This window comes from Numida meleagris, chromosome 7 (genome assembly GCF_002078875.1).
Source record: "Numida meleagris isolate 19003 breed g44 Domestic line chromosome 7, NumMel1.0, whole genome shotgun sequence".
Lineage (NCBI taxonomy): Eukaryota > Metazoa > Chordata > Aves > Galliformes > Numididae > Numida > Numida meleagris.
In genome coordinates, this window is record NC_034415.1 from 2,078,007 (window position 1) to 2,097,754 (window position 19,748).

The 19,748-nt window shown below is 38.1% G+C and overlaps 2 long non-coding RNA genes across 12 annotated transcripts in view; one reads left to right on the top strand and one right to left on the bottom strand.

Moving 5' to 3' along the window:
• LOC110402498 overlaps positions 1-19,748 on the bottom strand; it is a 267,102-nt gene that overhangs the window by 220,600 nt on the left and 26,754 nt on the right. For all 10 annotated transcript variants that reach the window (XR_002441134.1, XR_002441135.1, XR_002441136.1 and 7 more), the window contains one exon: positions 11,124-11,249. This is a non-coding gene — a long non-coding RNA (uncharacterized LOC110402498). The remainder of the gene's footprint in view (positions 1-11,123; positions 11,250-19,748) is intronic.
• The window catches only part of LOC110402499, a 62,865-nt gene that overhangs the window by 36,246 nt on the left and 6,871 nt on the right, over positions 1-19,748 (top strand). The gene's annotated exons all lie outside the window — the stretch shown is intronic.

The window sequence follows — 19,748 nt, forward strand, 5'->3', positions numbered from 1 at the left end:
TGTGTTGGTAACAGTTGAGAACAAACTATTTTACAGAATACCACCAGCATCAGAAGATCACTGTGTGGATGAAATACAAACTGAGCAGACATCTCATGGCAATAGTATTCAAAACACTGCAAAGTTTGGTATTCTTTGTACTCTGAAGGAGTCTCATGCCAAGTAGCGAAAATTAACTCACTTCCTTTGCAGATGAATGACTTTTCTGAGCACCCTTCATTTAAACACAGTTTACATTTTAAAGTTCGGGAAAGACAGCTGCTGCTATGTAAGGGCCATGCAAAATGCAGCTGTTCCACACACTGTGGGACAAAGGGAACCGGTTAGGGGGACCCCTATACCTTCCATTCCTCACATAGCCAACTAAACTCCATTATAATTGGTGCAATAAGAAGAAACTAGAAGAGGGCTAATTGAGTTTAAAAGCTATACAGTTGCAGCCTTATTTAGGAAATGCCTCCAGGCTTTCTCAAACATTTAGTAATACAACAAGATCACAAAGCAAAGTGAATATTCAACTCTAGATACTCAAAAGGCATAAAAAAAATCCTTTTCTATTATTAAGCCTACACCATCTTCTCCAACAAAGTATGCTTCTAGGAATTTGAGAATCATCTCTTTTTTTTTTTTTCCTATCCTGCAGGCTGAGCTGTATACTGTTGACAGTGACTACAAATGTATGTTGCAATAATAATCACCATTTGAAATCAAGGCCCTCTTTTAGTGGCTCTTGTTTATATACATAACTGTACACACAAACACACGTATACGTGATTTTCAGAGTAGGTAGGTTTTGAAGATTAGAAGAAATGGCCACAGATAGTTTGGGAACCAAAAAAAGGTCCCTTGATTCCAAAGGGATTGAAGCCTAAACCACATTTCCCGTAAAGCATGATGATTCCTCTATGCTGGAAGATTATGCACAGCTGATGTGACGTAGGGAGGAATTGATAATACTCTGAATTTCAAAAGCTGAATTTGGAGAGAATAAGTATGTAGCTGATTCATCCTCCTGTTTTTATTTAAGCTAGCAACATTAAAAACATTAGGGTTTTGTTTCCATTAGACAGTTCTGATTGAGGAAAAGGTAGATGGAAATGTCACTAGCCCAGCTATTCTGAAGCTTTCTTTGCTATATGTACTTAAAACCAACATAGGAGAGTCTAAGTCCTATCATTCATCTTTAAAGACAAAGTAAAGAGAAAATCTAAGGCTAGTATAATCAGCATGCAAATCCAACCTTTAAACTAGGCCCTTCAGGTGCCAGTGGAGCATGAACTGCAATACAAGCTATAATTTCAGTTCTCAGGTGACAAATTTATGCTAGGTTTCCTATGTTCATTGTTTATACTGAATTCAAGTTTTATTAAGCTTTTACTGCCCTGTGAGAACAGCCCCATGGAACAGCAGGGGAAACACCAGAGCTAAACATCTAAAAATGCTTCCATAGGTGGGTTTTAATTCTCCTCTATATACACACTGAAATCTTGACTATAGTTAAAGAAAGCAAATTTGATGAACAGAAGGTTTTAACCATTAGCTTTGTTACCTTATATATTGCCATAGGTCCTAGATAATTCCTCCCTTACATGGGATTCAAGATGTCATCCTCAAGCCTAAGTGCCACATTATTTCCTTGCTGTCCAACAGCTACTGCACCACACCACAAAGCAGAACAGGAATTTGTGGAATTCAGTGTTCATGGTGGCAGCTGGGACTGGACTGCTACATAAAGAAGGGAACTGTGCTCTCCTCAGCGTTTTAATGGTTTAAAGAACACGCTCAGGGCTTTTAGCAGAAAAGTAACAACTGAATTGGTATCTTAAAGAAACTTGAGTTCAAAACACTTACTAGAAAAAAATTGTCTAAGTATATCATATGCTTGCAGGACATGGAGACACTGCACATTCATTCTGAATTTATAACTCAGTTGAGCATGGAGAATGCTTTCATTTCAGAAGTTATTCAGAAGTTACCTCTTAAATAGGAAAATAGTGCTATACCTAAAACATTTATTATTTTATTTTTACAAAACTTGCCAATGTTGTCATACTCTGATCTTGAAGTTCAGAAAATGCTAGCCATTACTTCTCTCAAGTTGTCTTATGCATTCATGTTATTCCTTAGAGGGGTTTTGCAGCAATAATTTAAGAAAAACTATTCATTTCCATAAGACTGGATCGTATTATATGACAGGGAAGTGACTACGCAACCTTGATCCATACCAGCTAAATACAGCCAGGCAAGATTAACTTCTTACCATAATGGTTATCATGCCCTTTCTAGCTTTTTCCAAAACCCATGCACACCATTATACACGCATTTTTCCTTTCAGTACAGTTAAGTCACAGGATTGTGGCTCACTAAAAATTTCATTATTATTCATCTTTGCTGATTACTGTAGGACTGTAGGCACCAGACAGTATTTAAATACAATCTTTTTTTTTTTCTGACCAGAGTACGTGCACATCTTCACAGCATTTCTAAATGCCCTCAACTACATTGTTACTTAATCCTTCCTCTTCATAGTTTCTTGTATTTACTTCTCCACTTTTCAGAAACTTTTTTTCTGTTGATTATGCTGCTACGGTAGTTTTCAGAGTACAGTTGAGGAATATATTCAACTTTGCCTTAAAGGCCATAAAGCTTTCATTCAGAGACTCTGAAGTAATATCAGTAATAGGTAAGGCCATGGTTAAGAGATCAGTACAAGTCCATCTCCATGAAGTACTTACTTTAAGATCTTGATAACGTAAATGAGGTTGACAGAAATTAGAATAGTTTCTATGCTATTGAAAAGCTGATTGTTTCACATCTGTTAACATGGGCAAAAATATGGCCGTTTCTGAAATACTTCAACATTTTCATTTCTAAGTCTGTTCACTTCCTAAAATTATGAGATAATTCTGCTCGGTCCCTCTGATCATTATGAAGAGCATTAGGATCAAGTATATGGAGAAAGTTGATGCAAATACACTGCAATTTTTTCTTCACCATTTACTCTAAGTTTCCCCCTCAGAACAAGTAGGAACTTAAATAGCTGAAGATCGCGTCCATGATATAAAAACACGAGGCTTTTCTCTCAAAGTCTGCAACACCTCACAAGTATTTGCACTTCGGTTTGTGAGCAGCTGCTACGATACTCCTAAGCTTTTTCAGGCTCTTATTCTTACGGACGCTTCCACTAGCTTGAAGGAGATTCCAGCAGAGGTGCTTAAGTTCTAGGCAAATCCTAGTTTTCTGTGGCTTTCAAGAATGAGGGGAAGGAAGTCCTAGCCTACCAACCAAACTGTTGGCAATATGATGGGTGCTAAGAAACCACTGTTTTTCAGAAATCACAAGCAGAACTCTAGTAGTCAATCACTTCCAACACTATTTTCAGCATTTCACAAATACAAAATTGATATTTTCAGCAGAGTTACATGAGCTCATTTTATCTTACATGGAAAGACGAAAAAGAGAAAAAGCTTACCCCAAATTCACACATCTAGACTGCATCTGTGCAGAAGTAACACATGATAAACCATGGCCTACATGCACAGAGACACATATCTGTTTGCAATCAGAATTTGGGAAGTTCAGCACGTCAAGTCAAACCTCTAATTACTGGAACTGCTTGATTTTTCAGTAGTGGGTACACACCAGGCTGTTTTAATGACTATTAATAGGCGTGGTGACAAAACGCAATCATGCTCATCAAACACGATTTTTTAAGTAATGATTCTTAGGAAGTATCAAGGAAAAGAATCTAAGGTAGGAACTAAAAGTTCAGGAAATCTTATTTTACTGTTTGTGTTATTATTTCTGTTGTGCTATCAAGCAAAAATGGAACAAAAAAAGAGACTTAAGTACATTGGCAGGATAATGAAGGATGACACTATCAATAAATATAAGAAGAGGAACTAGCATTTGGGTCAAAGTAATCCCAGATATGTATACAAAGTAGGAGAAGAACTCCTTGAGAGTAGCCCTGCTGAGAAGGACCTTAAGGGTTCTGGTTGATGAAGAACTTAACATCAACCAGCAGTGTGCACTTGCAGCCCAGAATGCCAATGTTATCCTGGGTTCCATCAAAAGAGGGGTGGCCAGCAGGGTAAGGGAGATGACTGTCCCCCTCTGTTCTGCCTTCATGATGCCCCACCTGGAGTACTGCATCCAGGTCTGGGCCCTCAACACAGGAAAGATGTGGAGCTGTTGGAGAGGGCACAGAGAAGGGCCAGAAAGATGATCAGAGGGCTTGAGCACCTTCCCTATGAAGACAGACTGAAGGAATGGGGCTTGTTCAGTCTGGAAAAGAGAAGGCTGCAGAGAGGCCTCATTGTTGCCTTCCAGTATCTAAAGGGAGTTTAAACACGAGGGAAATCAACTTCTTGCAAGGGCAGATAGCGAAAGGACAAGGGAGAATGGCTTAAAACTAAAGGAGGGGAGATGTAGCTTACATGTCAGGGGGAAGTTTTTCACTGAGCGAGTGGTGAGGTGCTGAAACACGCTGCCCAGAGAGGCTGTGAATGCCCCATCCCTGGGTATGTTTAAGGACAGGTTGGAGGAAGCCCTGAGCAACCTGATATAGCACTTAATCTAGCAGTTGGCAACCCTGCCTGTGGAAGGGGGTTGGAACTTGACGATCCTCCCTTTCAACCCAAGCCAATCTATGATTCTATCAAATAAAGAAAAGTCATGTTTTCACAAAACCTGTAGGCCCAAGACCCAAAATGTAGTTATTTTACTCATGACACTTCTGAATAACAACAATAAATAAAACAACGATCTTTACAAGAAAGGAGGAAGTTGTGCAACCTTAGAGCGCACTACCAGGTTCTACCAGTTGCATTTGCTGTTAGGTGTTTATAGAAAACTTAACCTTTATAGATTGTGAGCAACCTGTTCTAGAGGGAGATGTCCCTGCCTATAGCAGAGGGGTTGGAACTAGATTATCTTAAAGATCCCTTCCAACCCAGACCATTCTACGATTTATTACTTACAGGCATAGTTCTTGTTAAAATTCTTGGACTTCGTGACAGACATTTTTATTTAAAGACACTAAACATTTCTTTGAAGAGCTTCCTCTGCCTTCTGCCAATACTAAAAAGTACTGATTGCAGTAGTTGCAGTCATTCAGAATGGTTTAAGTGAAAACTTTCTTCACTCCTATTCAGAACGGGGAAAAAAAAAAACAAGACAGCTGCTTTCACTTGGCCAGTGTACCTTTGTGTGTTTTTTTGTGTGTTTTATTTACTGTTGTGATCAGGATTCCTTCCAAAACCAAAACAGTCAGATTTGTTTGTGCATATCCTAGTAATGGATTTTGAAAGATCCTGAGTAGCTATATAGATGTACAGGACCAGGAGAAAGCCATTTTGATTACTGCGGATTTCCAATAGTTAGAAGACTGCAGACGGCAAATACCAGATAAAGACAAATTTCATTAACTAATTTCTGCTCAACTCCAAGCTTCTTAAATCAATGCAATAGCCTTATTTTCAACACTTTTATTTACTTCTGCATAAAGTAGAACAATTTCATTATTTTTCTAGTAGAGAAATACACACTGAATTTTAGCTATGCTTTTTTTACGTGAGAAGAAAAAGACATATGTATGCTCATGTATTTACCACGCTTGGAATTTGAAGCTTGTTTAAAAAAAGACCATTTTCTGAAACTACTTACCTATGTCTTTAGCATATACCAAATATTACTATTTATTTTTTATTTATTTGCAGAACTGAGTGGATTTTAAATTTGTTAGCCCTGTGTGAATATTTTAAGAGTCCGTGCACTTATTTTAAATTGGAAACAGCTAACATACCTTGTATAATACCAGACTTGTCTACAATGAACCAGTCTAAAGGAAAAAATGCAATTTACAAAGGCTTCATTCTTTTGTTTGCATTCTAGCAGTATAATGAAATAATGTGTCCTGCTAGAAATTGTGGAGTACTTAAAACAAGTTCCACTTACAGAGCATTTCTTCTCTTTTGCACTACATACTTAAAAATGCTTCACAATTAACATATTGTATAAGTTTTGCAAGGTCCTCAAAAAGATCAAGAATTGTTTCTGGAAAGACTCAGTCCAATCTGGCAAACAATTACAGCATACATTACATTAAGGTGCATTAAATGGCTGCTGAGAGGGTACAGAAATGTGCTTACTCACAATTGAGTCCAATAAGTAAAACAAAGTCAGTTATAATTTAAAATGGAAGTTGAAAAAGAAAAGAAAAAAATCAGAGATGAGGGAAGGACAACAAGTCTAAAAGGCTGTGGACTTCACAACAGCAGAGTCAAAACAAATGGAATATTATAACTGGGATGCAGTCACAGGACTCTGTGCAACTCTGTTACAGCTCAACACCAATAGCTTCTGGTGAAATTAGTTCTGTGTGCTACTTCAGTGAAAGTATAAAGAAGCACATTCAAAAGCCAACAGCACAAAGAAAACATAGTCATGACTATTCACAATAGAGAATTCTGTACTGAATGTGCAAACTGGACATGAGTTAGGCAAAACGCAAGCAGCCTCCCTTTGCCTGGGATCTTCATAGCGATGCAAGCCAAGCAATCTAAACAGAAATGTCTGTCTGCATTAAGAGGAAGGGAAGAAATAAAACTCCACAGCAACAAAAACTGCTTTCCTCATGGAAGAATGGTAACCTGGGACAACATTTGGCACCACACGTTCAAAGGGTTGTTTTATCAGCATTCTAAGTACAGATCCAGAGATTTTACAGTATTCCTGTCTCCATGCTATTGCTTTTTTGTGCCATTCGTGGCATTTAAATTACAGACCCACTGCAGCCATGTAGTCAAAACAACACATCATCTGATGAGACACTATTGTACTGTCAGTGTGTTTAACTGTTCTTCATATACTGTACTTCCCATCAATCACTCTTTCTCTGCCAAAAAATGGATATAAGAGGCGATTTTATCTTTAGAGTCCACTGAAATTTTGTACTCAGACAACTGCAATACTTGGTTCATCACACAATCTAGACTCCCATTTACACCCATGAATTTTTTAGAGGTACAAATAATACCAGGCTGGATGAAAAACCATTTGTGGAGAACTGAATCTGAAAATCTAGGGTATTTTCAGGGAGTCACTTTAATTGTAGCACATTATGCTAACTTCTAAACTAAATGCCCGATCAACTATTTTTAGTGCGTGGTTTCAACATGTATTCCAGATCTACTGGAACACTATCTTCTAGAGGCAAGTATTGGCCTATACTCATGTATAGTTATTTGCCGCAATAAATACTGTTATGCAAAAGCACTTTGACAGCATCTTTAACAGGAATATATTCCATTTCTAAACTGTTCTGTGTGACACAATTTGAGCTTTTTCTAAATGATCCTGAAAAGTTAAAATTGCTCATACGAAGTCATTAACAGAGCTACATACCGAATCCAAATTTTGTCCTGTGTTTAAAGCTTTTTCTTCTCAAAAGTGAAAAGAAAACTGTTTCAATGTCACTATATATATATATTTTTTTTTTTAAGGGGGAGTCTGCTTCTTTAAGCTGGTCCCCTGCTGGCAGCCCTCAAACAGCCAGCTTCATTCAAGGTGAAAGAGATTATTTGAGAATTTTCAAAATTTCATAATGTTTCCTATTTTCTACAATTCCACATATGTGCTGTTCAGCAGCTCAAACACTCAGACCTCAAAGTTGTGTTTTTAAGTATACACACTAAGAAATAAAAATAGGTTACTAAACTGCAGCTGGACAATATTTTCTTATTGACTTATTTCTAATGCCTTATGCAAATTAATGATTTTTGTTTATTTAATGTATAGTTTCAATTCAGAGGAGCAAAGTAGCAGGAATCCATTCAGTTTTTTGAGCATGTAGCCAACTTACCAATATTATCTATTAGCAACTGAATATATTCAGCAGTTCAGTTGAGCTTTTACATTTTTTTCCATGGGGATTGGGGGGGCAGCATACTTTTTTTCCCTCCCTGGAGTGTTGAAATTGTTTCCATTACAAAGGAAAACAGTATTTTATACTTTACAACTAACCTTTTTTTTTTTTTTTAACTCTTCCTTTGCACTCCATTTTAAACTTCACCCAAAGATTACAATTACACAAAAGAGTATAAAGGCGAAATAAAACTCCCCCAGCCCTTCTCAAAATGAAACGCATTACAGGCGCTGGACAAAGTTATGCAGACGTGAAGATCTCAGACCACGGTTTTTTTTCCCTTAAACAAAAGCTCTTAAACAGCTGACAGAAACATGCAGAAGTAGATGAACTTTTTGAAGTCTTTGGCAGCCTGAAATATTTTTACTGACAAGTGCTTCTAAGTTCCATGAAGCCTTACTGAAGCATACTCAGCATGGCTAAGATTAGAGACTCCTGAAGTAAGTGAGATTGGAAGGGTCCCCCGTCCCTCCACTAGTCCAATGTCCTGCTTAAATCAGTGCAAAATCTAACATCATCCTGTGCTGACACCTTGTCTAACCAAATTTTAAATATTACCAAGGATGGAGAGATCTTTTGCTTAGCATTAAACTCCTTTAGTTCAAGAGGGACTTACCATTCAACCAATGGTAAAAATACAAGGTATTCTCTTCAGACACCTGACCTGCTTTAAAAGCCATGGTATTACATGACATTTAATTCATACTTGACCACTACCTGCCTGTAATTTACATTTCAGGTGTAAAAAGAGAGAGGTTACTGGATGAACACTAGAGAATTTTTTCCTGTATCCTGTCTAAAATCATGTCCATTTTTGAACTTCCTGATGTGCTTCCATTGACACTGTCAGTAGAAATTCATTCACTATTCTGGCACAGAAACACTGGGAGAGGACTGCATTTACACACAAAACAAAACCAAATGAGAATGATCTGCACCTTCTGCATCCCTTCTTACAAACCAGCAAGATGTTTGAAGTTAGACTATATGCATAGCTCGCTCTCAAAGTAATGCCTCCTACTTATTTCTATGGAAAGTACAGGCAATACAAAGAGCACAATAACACTATCTGATAGAGCAAATATTCGAGATGTTCTTCATTTCATGGTGTGACAGCTGTGCGCCATCATCTGCAACACGGCTTGTCTTTCACATCACTCTTGCCACTGCTGAAACGCACCACCCACCTCCTCACTGTGCTCACATCCACTGTTTGGTCTCCATAAGCATTCAGTAATCATAGATGAACGAGAGTGGAGGCAGTTTTTCCCCCACATGGAGGAATTCCACTCACCTTTGCTTCATACGCACTGCTATGTCAGACGCCATTTTGTCAGACTGGCCCCCTGCTGCCATCTGTCACACGGCAACAAAATGTAACTGAAACCACTAACATCCACCTCTGCTGTCATGGGCCAACATAATTAAATAGGAGGCATTACTTTCAGAACAGCCCTCATATTCAAAAATCTAGCCATACGTATTTCAGTTGTTTCAAGTATCAAGCAGCTACACGTGATCAAACTGAATGAGACAATGAAATACAACAAGAAGTCAGCTCTGGGCTTTTTACTTCTAATAGTCAAATTCATAGGACTGTAGAGAAGCTTGTAGCAGGGATACCACCCTCATGATTTTAAAATACTGTTGTAGATTTAACGTTATGAAAATTAAACAAATGAGAACAAAATTTAAGCTACCACATTAGAGTTTCTATATCAATTTAATAATTACTTTTATAATCAGACAATTTGCCACAGATACTATCTAGAGTATAAATGACTTAGCATAATATGTGAACTGATTTACTGAGCTTGTAAGGAGTCCACTTTTTAAGCTGCAGATTTTGACGCACATTTTTAATAATGTCCTTAGCAGTTAAAACATTATCAAGTTTCTTGATTAAGTTCCTACATCTGATATGGAAGAAATTTAGAAACCCATTTTATCTTTTTGCAGTACATTTTTGCAACACATTTGAGTTTTATCATTAGAGTACAGCTGGAGGCATGCTTTTGTTTCCAACCAATATTCTCCCACTGAAGAGCGAAGGAATCCCACTATTCCCATCAGAGAAAACACAGAACAGTGCTGCAGCAATGGGATAAGATGCAGGGAAGTTGGATGGATGAAAAAAAAAAAAAGAAAAGAAAAACAGGAACAGTAGCTCTACTGCCTGCACCAGGCAGCATCCATCTTAGTCATAATAGCTCTTCAACTGCACTTCATCATAAGCTATTGCACAACACACCTCTCACAAGAATAGGCATGTTTTCCATGTTTCCACACTTGTCTCATTTTACATAACCAACATTTGTTCACCCTCACTGTCTCAATTTAATGAATGAGAAATCAAATGAGTCAGCAAGATTCATACTATTGCATTTTTTTCTAACTAGTTTTTCCAAGAATCCCCAAAGGCATCAAGAGAGATGTAGATTGTTTTTGATTACCTGATCTTATGAAGGAGCAAACAAGTCCAAGAAATATTAGCATAAAGTTTCAGTAATAAATGTACAACATATTCAAGGAGGTGAACAAAGATAAGGAAGCTCAAAACACGGTTAATTCCTTCTGAAGCCTATTAAGAATTCTTTGGTAAAAAGCAAAAAGCCTTTTTAAGGTAGACTATGTTTGGTATACTCAGAATAGGAGAAAACAGCACCAGTACTTAAGGTTCAACTTTGTAGATTAGCAAGGGTTAAGATTCCTATACGTAGGAGGAGGTTTATAACATTAACACAAACAAAGATTATCAAGGTGAAAATGGTTGCTTTGTTTTAAAACAGGAGAAAACTGGTCCCACTAGTAATTTTCCATAGTAATAATTTCTAAAACAAGTAATTTATCCCAGAGCTGCTGCTTCCCATCAGTTTTACTCCAGTAAAGAGCTTGTAAGATAGCGTGCTCTGTCTTCACCTAGGCCAACTACTTGCTGCCAGAATAATAAGCAGAAATAAAAACCAAAAGTTCCATATAAAAACTATTTTATCTTCTCAACTTTGCTTTTGTTGTGGCTTAGCTAAAAGCTAATTTACATACTGAAAACCCTTCTTAAACCCTCAAACTCGAATGTTAACATTTTCAGTTAGCAAAGTCTCATGTATAAATCTATGTTCATATATTAGGTGCCTAGAATTTGCAGTTAAAGCTAAACTCTTTGATAATGGAAACAGAGTTTTCAGTTCCGATTTACCTGCTAGATGTCTTCCTGGAGAACTATCCAGCCGGAGAACATGCATCCTGTGTACAGATTTCTTGGCTGTGCTGTCACACATCACCCAGGAGCTGTCACTTCAGCATAAGGAACATCAAATTATGCCTAAGAGAAAAACAGAACAGCCAGTGAAGAATATATTAAACACGAGTCAGCTTACACTCACAATCATTACATCTTTTTCCTTATAGAGAGGAGAAAACAAAATAAAGTCCTGAAGATAGATTAGTGCAACAAAGGACTGAATTACAAAAGTTATGAAATGTTGCAATTATCTTCCAAGCACCTATACCCAACATATCCAATGAGATTTATACCTCGGCAGCGATGTATATTGCATAGAGAACTATATGCATAAGAGGACTGTCAGAAATGAGCAGATTTGAAAGAGCTCCTAAATTCAGCAGGGGAATGAAAGTCAAAAGTTATAGAACTGCAGCCTCAAAGGTTTGGATTTAGTGTTGCTGCCTCCTACCATTAAGGGAAGAGGACCAGGATCTCTCTCACTCCTCTCCCAACTGACAAAGGAATAAGCAGTTTTTGCTGCCTCCCTCTGAAGAAATAGCTTTCACAGTCAAGGTATGGAGGACCTGAATTCAAATCCCAACTTCACCGAAGAGATTTTGAAACCAAATCTACTCCCTGCCCACTACCTGGTATGTCAATGCAAAGAGCACTCTCAAATGCTTTCTCCATAGGTTTCAGCACTTTACAAGGAACAACTGAGTATTCAGTTGGCAACAAAGAGCATGCCCAGCTACAGCATGCTAACTGAGACACCAGCATCCCTTGTCTTGGGCACTTGCTCCAATGCCTGGCTGCTTGCAGGAGAAGTGCCAGGGCAGGGAGCTGCAGGTGCCAGCAACCAGCTGTGCAAGGAGTACTGAAGTGAGGCCAGCACCAATCTGGCCTAGGCACTTGGAAATTCACTTGACAGATGTTCTGGTGACCAAGGCCTTTGGGCAACTCCATGGTGATATAAACTCTGAATAAGGCTTTTGAGGACAGGGTTTTTTTTTTTAGTTTTTTTTTTTCTTCAACTTAGGTACTCTAGGCTAGCACTAAATCAGCTGTGGCATATATTTTAACAATATAATGCAGCCCGATAAGGTTTGATTATGCTCATTTTTTTAATGTTGGTTTTAAATGACTACTATAAATTATTTGTTTACTATGCGATTGGAAAACTTACTCTGTTCTTATAGAATCAAATATTTCCCAGTATTTTTGGAAAATCCAAAGATTCTGTAGAAACCAGAAATGCAATAAAGAGGCATTCATGGTTGTAGAGGTTTGTTAGCACATTAGCGTTACTTACACTAAGCTTTGTTTTTAGTATTGCACCATTTTAGTTTTCAGCATGCCAACTCCGAATAGATATCATCCGGGTGGTAGAAGCAGGGTGCAGCTGAACGGCTTCAAGATATTCTGCTGGTTGGTGGTGTGTACATGTGCAAAGCAGTTTGGTGTTGCTATTTAGACTTGATTGGCAGCAAAACACTTCTTGTTAAATATAGACATTCCAAATTCACTAAACACAAGTCTTGCCAAGTGAAGAACTGAACGTCAAGTACCACAGTAGCTGAGCATAAAGACATTGCACGCAGCATAAAATACCAGAAGGAAATTAAATAAGACCTTGATACCATTTGAGACCAGTTCAACTCTTTAACCACACAGGTTGGCAAGATGTTTGTTACGTAACAGCAAATTCACATGGCTTTTTTTTTTTTTCCTTTTTAAATCCTGCCATCTCTACAGTGAAGAGCAGAGGATTAGACATCCACAGACTCTGAGAGACAGAGAGAGGAGCCAGCAGCAATATTTAGCACAGAGTGAATGATTCCTGGCACCATTTAGCTTCTCTGCGTCCGGAATCTAGCAGCCTCTTTACAAAGATGCTGATTGAATAGTTAATATTAGCTACTTAGTTAATACTATACAAAGGCTCAAAATGAGCTCAAAGAATGAATGAGAATGACTAGGACCTAAGCCCCCAAGTTACTTTTATCTCCCTCTAAAATACATATATATGTATATATACACAAAATGGTGGGGGTGGGGTGGAAATCCTGGGCAGAATGCCAAAGCCAAGAGAATGCAGACTAAGGGCATAGTTCATCTTCTGACTACATGTCTCTGAAAAAAAAAACATTTGTAATATATACATCAAACTTTCTAGCCACAACGAAGCCATAATGCAAGAAATAACGTTAGTCCTTAATTTTCATGAGACAGCACAATCTGCAAAGTACAGAATTTCATTTTTTTTTAATCAGTAGAATTATCCCCATTTTCTCTCAGAATTGTAAAGCTCTAGCAAGTCTTTCTAATCATAAAGATGGCACATTTATAGTCCTTCACTACATTTAGCATTTTTGAACTACAGAAACCACAGCTAATCACCAGCAAGTCTGGGTAGAAATCTGCTGATCATTTGAAAAAAGCAACCTTGTTTTGTTGCCAAATGTCAAATTGGAACTAAGTGGTGAGATACGCACACTGATTACTCTTGCACTCTAAAGTTTGACAAAAATATATTTACGCACAAAGACATGTTTACAGACTTGCACTTTGAGAAACCATGCCAGACAACAAACCAGGTTCGTTAACATCCTCAAAGGGGAGGAGGCTTTTAAAAGAATAAATACATCATGCTGGACCATATCAAATGGTCCATCAAAAGCACACTTTCTGCAATTCAGAGAATTGTTTCAATCCATGCAGTGAAACTCTCTTCCCATTTGTCTGACATAACCAAGCGCCTGAAATGCACTCTTAGGACTAATCCAACAGCATAGCCCCAACCTAGGTGAGTTTTCTCACTTCTCTCAACTTTTCGATTATGTGTACGGACAACTACAGACAATTAGATACGTTTACACAAAACTAATCCAAACAGGTTTCCCAGTGGAACAAACGTAACATAACTGCAATGGCTGTTCCTATCATCCACTTAAAGTAATATTTCTCTGCTTATCCCTCAATATCTTGGCACAGCGTACCCAGTCCGTACAGACTCATTTTGGCCCATTGTTGTTCTGCTGTTGATTCATTCGTGATCAGCTTTTTGCATTTTGTGATTTCATCCAGTAACTGAAGTTTGAATGCTAGGGAGGCATGGCTACCTACTTAACTCTGTTTTTTTTTTTTTAAAGAGGAGCGTCATATTTGCTTGATATTTAGTTCTTTCTAGACTACTTATTCTCCTCCTCTTTCGATAACACAAGGCTATGAAGGACCATATATTTTTACTGCATAGGGACAGCTGATGTCTGAACAGAGTGCGTGGCACAAATAAGAGAACCCAAAGGGAAAAGAGTTCCAAAAGCCCAATCTGAACAGCCGGCAGAAGTCAAAACTGGAGTTTGAAAGCGCTCAAGACAGCAACTGGTAGTGAAAGAGCTTTCTCTAAGCCTTTCTCTCTTTTTTCCTAGTGAGCTCACATACAAATACCCTGAAGCAGAGCAGCTTCTATGTGTGCAAACACACATAAGCTCTTGGCCACCTATGTTTCTGCTGATCTGTTTTAGGGGCAGCGTCTCCAACCTGAAATTGTTTGCTTCATAACTCCTCCCAAAGACCATGCTATCATGAGTTTGACTGAGTATGTGATGGCATAAAAAGAGGGCATCTCTGCTGTTTTATTCCACATGAACTTAGTTTTCCTGATAGGCACATATGCAGACCTTACTCCCCCCGCCCCCACTAAGTCAGCCATGACCTTCCTGTTTCTACTGTGTTACCAAAAAAAATCCAAAACTCAAGGAGAGAGGAGAAAAAAAAAAAGGAAAACACACACACCCAACAAGAAGTGGGTTTATATAAATATTTTCAGAAGACTCTTATACTATGTAGGTAATCTAACTGTAAACACCTTAATGAGATTCTGTTCTTAACTTTCATACACACTGTCCAAGATGCATGTTTGAGAGTAAGCATTGGAAGGAAGGTGAAGAACAGGAGAGGGAAAAAGTGACAAAGCTATACAGGAATGTGGTTGTGCCACCCATTTTTTTCTTTCCATCCTCAGCAGGAGTTTGTCATGACTACAGTAGTCCACTCACTTCTTTTACACTGAATAATTCCCAGCATTTCTGTACAATCACATCTCAGGTACACTGAAGATAATTTTATAATCTTGCAAGCATAGGTTTATAGAATGGGAGAGCAAGAAATACCAATAAGCTTCCCCTCGCCTTGGCCCTTACATTACTTGAAGGATACTTCTCTCTCCAAATATCTGAGAAATTCACTGCCTCTGCAACAGAGGGAGAAGACGACTGAAAGAACAGAACTGACTTGTACATGCACAATAATTTCAGTTTCTATTCTATAGTTTAAAGATATTTGTATATATATATATATATATATTTCTCAAATAGTTTGAATGAAATGCAAGCTCCAGAGGGAAAAACACAAACAAGATATCTTAATTATTTTCTTGTTTAACTGCTTTCATACATTTGGGAAGAAAATAGATCTCAGAAACCATTTGTCCTAAATTTCCTTGCAGTTTTTGCCCTACAAGTGGGGCAAATCACTAAGTATTTTTAACTACTCTTAGTTCTCCTTCCTTCCTTCACTATATCTTACGCTCGTGATGCTGCAAACAGCACGTGACAATAATGCTAAGCTGTTATGCAAGATACAGCCTAGACCTTCCTATGACAGTTAAGCATGATTCACATTTCACAAGATAAATGAGATCCAGTGACATGAACAGACTGGTTATATGCTTTCTTTGGTCATATTACATTCTTTTATCCCATTCACTAATTCATTTCTTCGTCAGTCTTGTATCCTCTCTCCCATAGCCTTAAGGGATGGTATGTGGAACCTTAAACCCATTTCAATCAATGGGATGAGGTCAGCCTTGAGATTCATGCGACAGGCAAGATTAAAATGTACTTGCCCCAAGTTTAAGCTGTCTGAATAAGGCACCACGTTATGCTGCCTGCTTGCTGTCAGGTTGAATTGAAAACAAAAGTTACATTAAAAGACAGCCGGATCATTATTTCTCCTTTCTGCCCCCCTCCTCAAGTGCCTGAGGTCATTTTCCCCAACAAAAATGAAAGTCCTTGTTGGAAGTGTTTTTGTGCTAAACACCAGTGGTTAATTTTTTGCAACTAATTAGTTATTCAAGTGAAAGTATAATGATCCTCCAACATGATTGAAAGTGCTTCAACTGAGTTTCCTGCTAACAGCATACTTCTAGAAAAGACGCAATAAATCAGCAGGGTTATGGAAATCTTTAAACAAAGCAAGTCTCTGACAGGAACCCATTAAAGATGTAGCCATGTAATATTTATGTACCTAGCTGACTTGCGCTTTTAACCTAGCACTTTCAGCCATAGCTTTTTAGCACCTGGGTCATTCACTAAGAATGAAATTCACCCTATCTGCTAAAAGCCAGCATAATGTCTCTGCATTAGGTCTTCAGATATAGAGTTTACATAGGATTTAAGCAGCAGAGCCCTCCTACTGAATGGAATTTCATCTTGAGTTTTCCAAAGAAAAATACGAATAGAACACCTTTACACAGCACAGTAATTTGAACCGAACTCCTCAGTTGCCATTAGAAGGGTTTTTAGAAATACCACGAGGTAAGGATGTTTAAAAAAAAATCAAGAACAAGAAAAACCCCCACAATCTCTTGCAACAGCTAGTGTCACCTACAGTTGTTTAGATTATTATTATTATTTTTTTTTTTTTTTAATTATGAGTGGTTACAGAGACTGAAATGACTGATCTCTAAACCTGATGTTCTCAGTAAAGGTGCTGACTGCACTGGGATCTTTTTTGACATGCTATCTAGCCATTACAGGCTGGATATTTAAATGTACTTACAACTGGAAAAGAGCAAGACTCAGTTGTGTGGAAATACATTTCTATTATGTCTGGGCCTTTTGGATGTTACAGATGTACAAATCTGATAGCCTTGATCTCCAAAAGAAAGATAAACCCCCTTTTCTCCCATCACATTCTACTGCCTGTGTTGTGTGTTTACATGAATTTTTAAAACACACGCAAGCATATGTGAAGCAAAGGGAACGTTTTAATAATCCCCACATCCTTTGGCTATACATTTTTTCCCCTCACCCCATTCTGTCATTTACTTTATTGCCAGTCTTCCAGTTCATCTCCCACAGTTTTAAGAGACGGAATTTGGATTCATAAATCAGTTTCAGTTAAGGTCCCAAATCTTGGCTCTTTCCCCCCCCCTCCCCCCCCCCATTCTCCTCGCTTACCCTTCCTTCCTGCAGCACATAACTACAAAAAGGGAAACCTCACTGCTGTGAGGCTGGAAGAGGGGGACTTCAGGAAAGTATGTAGGAACTGCATTTCCTGGGAGTCTGGGAAAGGGGAGAAAGCAAAGAGGATGTAAGAAATTAGCAGGAAAAAAGGGACTGAAGGACAGAAAAGAGATTAAACATCACTCCCCCTTTCTAATAAAATAGTCTTTGCTCTCACCCCACGTTTTTGGGCCAATGACCACTTTCAACTCACACTTTCTGTTGGAAAAATAAATTAAGAGTCCAGTTTAATTTTGTCAATAGGAAGTTTAAAGCGGTCACTGGAGCACAAAGTACTTTTCAAAAGGCAGCTGAGCTGAACAGGGACAAGGAGGAGGATGCTGGGACGGCCACAAAAATACAGACAAATTAAAAACATAAAGAGTATACCATTTTTCAGCAAAACACAAAGCTTTTCTAAGAGTTCCTGGAATCTTCTATCTTTTGTTGTGGGCTTCGTTTAGACCGTACTTAAAAACACAATTCCAAGAGCAGAAAACAAGTGTTCTGTGTGTTGGTCTTCATATACAGAAAAACAACAGTAACTGAACCAGGCATTAACTCCATGAACATGTAGGATTACACTTAACTCACGCTGTAGATCATTGGATCTAGTACAATTGTACTGCAATGGTTTTTGCTATGCTAAGCATTTAAACTGTGTGCCCAGTCCTTCCAAGCCTGAGCTTATGCTGTATTCAGAGCTTTGTAGGGTTTAGTCAATAGCATGTTTGTTTTGAATGGTTTTTCAAAGATAACAGTAGCAGAAATCCGTAACTTGTGTAACAAAAATCCAAAGCTTGTTTACATCATTTAAAATGCCTAAAAGCTTAAGCTCAAGACTCTAAAAAATAATAAAAACACAAGCAGAAAAAAACACTACTTCAGAAGGGTCTCTGCTGTTGCACTATCAGAAGGTGAAAAGCATGTTACGCTAACTCTTCTGCTTTTAAACCGCAGCACTGACTTGCATAAAAAGACTTCAAGGCATTTCCTTTTCTCCCTCAAGATAGCCATGAGTCTTACTACTGCCCCAGGATGCACAAGCGATTGCAAGACAGGCATATCTTGTGGGTCCTAAACAGCAGCCTTTATTTATCAAAGCATACAGAACACGTGATGGAGAGTCAAAACAAAGCAAAACAGGCAATTCCAACAGTCTTAAGACAACTTTGTTCCAAACTGAGCAGTATATCCTGCTAATAGATGGACGTTACGCTGTCTGTTTAGCACATGCCCCTCTACTATTTTCTTAATTTAAATTCATGTCTTAAGAACATTATTTCACCAGCATTTATACACAGACATCCATGAAGTTTTCAACGTAGTCTTGAATTTGTGATTTAACCTTTGTAAAGTATGCTGCTATTTTCAAGGATCAATTTGAAGCACAACCTCATTTTAAAGTACATGTGGAAAATACTGAGTTTGTCAGCAATAAATACCTTGGCATATAGAAACTTCACAAAGAAAAAAAAAAACCACCAAAATGCCAAAACGTAATTACAGCAGAGCAGGTACTGTGATCAGGCAGTGATTTACCATCCTTACATTTGCAGAATAACAGTTCTAACTGAATGTCCTCTGCCTTCTGCTAGTACCACATCATATACACAGTATTTGAAAAAGTATATGTATATGTATATATTTCCCATAACTACATGCTACCTAGGAAGATTCCTGATACTTTAACGAAGCAGAGACACAGAACCTAAAAAGGTGCCCCTCTTCCAGTGAGGACACAATTCCCTCTCTAAAGGCCTGGGGCAGTGTGCCTCAAATGCTAATAGCTAGAGTTGCGTGCAATAGCCCTATATTGTTTATATAGCACTTCACATGTTCAAAGCACTATGAGATATCAGCCATCACTACACTTTTATGAGGCTCTAAGTATTACCCACTAAATGTTACGGTTCAAATGACTTGCTCTTGATCAAAAGAAACTTTGTGCAGCAGGACCATAATTATTTGAATACGGTAGTTCTGACAGTCCATTCCTATAGTGACTCAAAAACAGAGGGGGATTGGATATGTAAAGCCAGTTGCATCTGCACTCTGTTCTGGCTGCGTAAAGTACAGGCATATGGAGAATCCCAAAGCTAACTCTCATAAAAACAGCATCACCTGCAATGAAAATGAAACCTCCAATGAAATGTTTAAATTAAAAGCACAAATAAAACAAACTGTTTTTAAAGCCTCGGTCATGTTTTTCTGAGTATATGTATTTCATAACCACTGTGAAGAACCTAAAAGATAACACTGTACAGAAATAGAACAGAAAACCTAAGATATGGATCTACATTCATCT